Below are 6167 nucleotides of genomic sequence, written 5' to 3' on the forward strand. Positions count from 1 at the left end.
ACCGTAGCTGATTCAACGTGCGAATCAGAGTACATTGCGTCGAGCGAGGCGTCAAAGGAGGCTATATGGTTGAAGAACTTCATTGGAGACCTTGGAGTTGTGCCATCCATAAAAGAGCCCATGGAAATTTTCTGTGATAATGAAGGAGCGGTTGCCTTAACCAAGGAACCAAGGGATCATGGCAGATCTCGACATATCGACAGGAAATATCATTTTATTAGACATCGAGTAGAAGAGGGACTCCTCGTTGTGAAGAGGGTATCGTCAGAAGATAACCCAGCAGATCCCCTCACGAAGGGACTGAGTAGGGTTAAGCATTTGCAGCACGCTAGGAGCGTAGGGCTGAAGGACGATATTAGTTTAGATTAGATAGGTAGGAAACTTGTAATGGATGATCATGTATTCAACATTTGATGATTAAATAAAGGTGTGTTATTTATAAGAAAGCTTCTATCTTGTGTTGATTATTTATCTATTGTTTCAATTTTGCATGTTTTGACTTCCTGAATAATAAGATTATTTGAACAGTCCACAATCGTTCATATGTTGGAAGTAGATATGAAGGAAGATTGTCATAAATTTGTTTGTAGATTGTCTGAAAAGTTTTAGACATAGCAAAGGTTTGCTGCAAAGTTTATGAGTGCTTATGAAATTTGTATTGAGCATTGGAATAGACCCACACTTGCTGGTATCACTTCATGAATGTTATCACAAGTGATCGCAAGATGATAATATCATATAATCTTTAAACCTAGAGATATGGTTATTGTTTGCTAGTTGATTATACATTGATAATGCGAAAACGCATCAGTAACTTGATGTTATAAAACGCATTATTGTGTGTGGTTTAACTAGTAAATGATAAAGGCATATTAGTCGACGTTTTTCTGTTCCTTTTATTCTATGAGAATAAAAGCGATATCTTTGCCACTTGATGATTTGGTTTAACTTATGTGCCGGGCCCGGTCAGGATGAAGTTGATGTGTTCAACTGAGTTCTATGTCGAACAAATCAGAGATCAAGAAATAAAATGCTAAACAATAAGTATTGTTAGCATGATATCTAGAACGGAGGATTATACGATCCCTTATCTGAAGGACAGATTATTGGTCAGAGTTGACAGCGGCTATTGAAAGCTACGATTGCTAATCGGATACGGAAGTCATATGTGAGATATAGTTACTAGACTTATCCAAGTGGGAGACTGTTGGATTAGTGTCTAAGTCCGTAACTATATTTGATATGTACTTGACCCGAGTGTGCATGGTCCTTTTGGGTTGCCTTCACCAAAGCAACTTGACAAGGTAATTTGATATGAGAGAGAAGATATTATGGTTTATTAATTATTTATAAGAATAATATATTAAAGGAGAAATCATATTTATTTAATTAGTATTAGTCATAAATTAATTAGGAATTAATTTGGTGACTAAAAGAGATTAATTAAATAAAGGGGTATAAACTGTCAAATGTGTGATACTTGAGTTTTGGGCTGGGAAACCTAATGGACTAAGGGGGAACGAAATTATGATGAGGGATCATCATATTTTCGTCCAAGGGCCTCATTCCAGAAGGGTCCTTGGGCTGCTTGGTGGCTAAGCTATCCATTAGGGTTTAGACTGAAACCCTAGCACCCTACAGTATAAATAGATGCCCTATGCTTCAATTTTAGGCCACTTGATTCCAAGGGAAACCCTAGGGCCGAAATTAGCATCCTTCCCCTCTCTCTCTTAATTGCCTTCTTGCTTCAAGGTGTTTGTGAGCCATTAGAGGCACTACAATTGTGGTGCTTGCTTTCAAGAGTTCAAGAGATCAAGGAAAGTAGTTGTTATTGCAATATAATAACAAAGGTATGTCTACTACACTTCTATATGATTTTCGAAAATTATAGAAGCATGCTAGGGTTTATTTTGTGTTCATATAGTTGTATGTCTTATAGTGAAAACATAGATCCAATTAGGGTTGCATGCACACATAGGATTGTTTGTATAAAACCTATCAGTGGTATCAGAGCCTTTGGTTTTTTGTTTTCAATTGGATTTGATACATATTATGAATTTGAAAAATTAGGGTTTATGGCAAGTAAACCCTAAGGCTTGATGATTTTCGCAAATTAGGGTTGCAAAACCCTAGTTGGCGATTTTGATAGGGTTCTTAAAACCCTTTTGCCTAGCCTCCTATTTTCAAAATTAGGGTTATGAAACCCTAGGGATTTCGAAAATCCCTTGCCCCCCAAGACAAGATCCCAAGATTTTAGGGATTTGGATATTGCTATCTTTGTGATCATCAATTTAATTGTTTAAACTAGATAATTGAAGATCTTGTATTATCCTTTCCATATATTTCAAAATCTAGGGGATAAAAAGGATTAAGTAAATTAATAGTTTAATTTTATGATAATCCTTCATGATTTAATATTTTAAATTAATTGTTTAATTTTGATAATTATTAAATCAAAAAATTTTTGGTGTTTAAAATTTTAAATTAAATGGTCTAATTTTCGAAAATTTTAAATACAATTAAGACACTAGTATTTTGAAATGTTTTAAAATACACCCTTATACAATTATGATATTATAAGATTAATTATTATATATATGTATAAGAATAAGCTAGTCTTATCGCTAGTAGGCCTCATTCACGAAGCCAGTCTATAAGGTGGGTATAAGGTTGCTGCCTATAAAATGGCGCTTAATGGATGTACACTCACATCTACCGCTTGCTTGACTGGTGGAGGGTCGTTAGCCGAACGGATAGGATAGAGCACTTAATTCCTCATTATAAGTATAATGGAAATATTAAAGTAACTACATTGTTTTACAAATTCCCACTCTTAGTTACTTTAGGGTAAAATGTGAAAATGATGCTATTCCATGGAATTACACTTTGTACCCCTGTCAAACGTTAGTGGAGCGTGCGTGGTTAACCAGTACACTAATTTGGGATTGACATTGGTGACAAAGGGTGGCTCGATGTCTTATCATAGATCAATGGAGCGTGCGTGGCTAACCAGCACATTGATTAGGTGATGAAGACATTGAGTGCACCATGATGATTCGCATGGTTATTCACAAACTTGTTTGCGATCCTCGGCATCCCAGTCGCAAATTTGAAGTGCATATCGAGATTTAAACATGCCATTGAAATGTTCAATGAATCTCAAAAGAAATCTAGGAATTTTCAAATACATTTAAAACTTAACCTCTTTCGTTTTTCATGGTGAAAATTAGTGAATCGTCATTCACTTACCTTCAAATTATTTACTTTTAGATTACGGCATCCCTTTTCTAAGTTGTAAATAGTGTTGTTGGATCCTAGCCCTAATTTCTCATGTGGGTGTTTAATTAGGGATTCATTCTAATCAAACTTTGTTCCTTTCTATTTCAGATGTCAAACGCAAACGCAAACAACAACACTTCTGGGTCATTCTCGTTGATGAACCTGTGTCAAAAAGTGACATTTGATGGCTCGAACTTCAACGAGTGGATGAGATACATTCGCATGATAACTCGTTATGAGGACAAAGAATATGTCCTAGACGAGAAGCTTGAAAGGATCAACCCAGAAGAAGCTACTCCTGAAGAGATGGCCGCCTTTGAGGCCCACGAGCGTGATGCAACGAAAGTTCATTGCATCATGTTGGCCACCATGAACCTCGAACTCCAAAAGTCCTATGAGGACATGTATCCATATGAGATGCACCAAGATTTGCTGGACAGATACCACCAGAGCGCGAGGCAAGAGCGCTATGAGATCATCACCAACATGATCACCGCTAAGATGGGGAGTGGAGAATCCCTAACTGCTCATTTGCAAAGAATGCAAAGATATGTTGATCGTCTTCTCAAACTTAATGTTAAGTTTGATGAGGATCTGGCTATCGACATCATCCTCCACTCCTTGCCTTCCTGCTACAGCCAGTTCAGAATGACCTACCACATGAATAAGGAAGAGGTCACCCTAAGTAAGCTTCAAGGGCTCCTGAGGACAGCTGAGAGCAACCTCAAGGACAAATCTATTGCATCATCCTCTACTGTAACTGCTCCTGTGTTGGCAATTGGCCAAGGAAAGGGAAAGAAGAGGAAGGCTCCTTACAAGAGCCACCATAAGGGTAAGACCCAAGATGGTTCTTCTTCTAGTGGGACCAAAGCAGGTTCTGTTAAGCCCTCTTCTGACCCCAAGGAAGCAGAGTGCTTCTATTGCCACCAGAAGGGCCACTGGAAACGAAGCTGCCCTAAATATCTGCAAGATATTAAGGATGGGAAGATAAAACCCACCTTCGCAGGTATGTATTTAATTAAATCTAATAACTCATCATTTGCTACTTCATGGGTTCTTGATACAGGGTGTGGTTACCACATTTGTTCTGATATGCAGGGCCTAAAAAGAAGTAGGGAAGTGGAGCATGGAAGGATAAGCTTGATCATGGGAAACAAAAAGTCTTCACCAGTAACCAAGATCGGAGTTTATTCCTTAGTGTTGAGTAATGGGTTAGGGCTAGATTTAAATAATTGTTGCTATTCGCCAGATATGGCAAGAAACATCATTTCTTTTCATGGTTTGTTTAGACAAGGTTTCAGATATTCATTTGATAATAGTAATGGTTCTATTAATGCTTATTTGAATGGTGTCTTTTATTTCAATGCATTACCTTGTAATGGGATTTATGAATCTGTGTTAGTTATTGATAATTTAGGAAATGATGTTTTGAATATTGATTCGTCCACAAGTTTGGACAAAGCATGCTTGTGGCATTGTCGCCTTGGCCATGTGAACAAGAAACGCATAGCCCAACTCCAAAAGGATGGAGTCTTGGAGTCTTTCGACCTTAGGGACGATGACGTGTGTGAGTCTTGTTTACTTGGGAAGATGACCAAGTCACCCTTTACTGGCACATGTGAAAGGGGTGAGGGTGTATTGGATCTCATACACACAGATGTATGTGGACCCTTTAGATCCACCACAAGGGACGCTTGTCGCTTCTACGTGACTTTTACAGACGATTATAACAGATATGGATATATCTATTTAATCAAGCAAAAGTCAGAAACTTTTGAAAAGTTCAAAGAGTTCAAGAATGAAGTGGAGAATCAGTTGGGCAGGAAAATCAAGATGCTTCGATCTGATCGAGGGGGAGAGTACCTAAGTCATAAATTAATTAGGAATTAATTTGGTGACTAAAAGAGATTAATTAAATAAAGGGGTATAAACTGTCAAATGTGTGATACTTGAGTTTTGGGCTGGGAAACCTAATGGACGAAGGGGGAACGAAATTATGATGAGGGATCATCATATTTTCGTCCAAGGGCCTCATTCCAGAAGGGTCCTTGGGCTGCTTGGTGGCTAAGCTATCCATTAGGGTTTAGACTGAAACCCTAGCACCCTACAGTATAAATAGATGCCCTATGCTTCAATTTTAGGCCACTTGATTCCAAGGGAAACCCTAGGGCCGAAATTAGCATCCTTCCCCTCTCTCTCTTAATTGCCTTCTTGCTTCAAGGTGTTTGTGAGCCATTAGAGGCACTACAATTGTGGTGCTTGCTTTCAAGAGTTCAAGAGATCAAGGAAAGTAGTTGTTATTGCAATATAATAACAAAGGTATGTCTACTACACTTCTATATGATTTTCGAAAATTATAGAAGCATGCTAGGGTTTATTTTGTGTTCATATAGTTGTATGTCTTATAGTGAAAACATAGATCCAATTAGGGTTGCATGCACACATAGGATTGTTTGTATAAAACCTATCAGTTAGGGGGTGAGGAGTAGCGATTGATGAACACATAGACTAGAAGAGCTTAAGTGTGTGAAACTCAAGGTGTTCTAGAGAGAGAAAGAGAGAGAAAAGAGAGTGTGTGTTAGTGTGTGTGAATCTTGTATCCGGATCTTCATTCATAATCAATACATACAAGATTCATCATATTCTTCTTCTCCTTCTCTTCTATTTGACCTGACATCATCCGTTTGATTGGGATTCCGCACCATCAAACGGATCTGATTGATACACAAGCAGATTAGGGACCTTACACCATTTTTTATCTCTGTGCACCTAAGCCCGCATATCCGATCTTGTTGAACTAAAGTGATGATAGTAGGATCGAAATGTTTGGGTAAGCCTAACGTCAAACCTGGTTGAGGGCATATCGGGTAGTGATTGACTGAAAATAT

The sequence above is a fragment of the Lactuca virosa genome, chromosome 8, assembly GCF_052849685.1.
Source record: "Lactuca virosa cultivar CGN04683 chromosome 8, Lactuca_virosa_CGN04683_v6, whole genome shotgun sequence".
Taxonomy (NCBI): domain Eukaryota; kingdom Viridiplantae; phylum Streptophyta; class Magnoliopsida; order Asterales; family Asteraceae; genus Lactuca; species Lactuca virosa.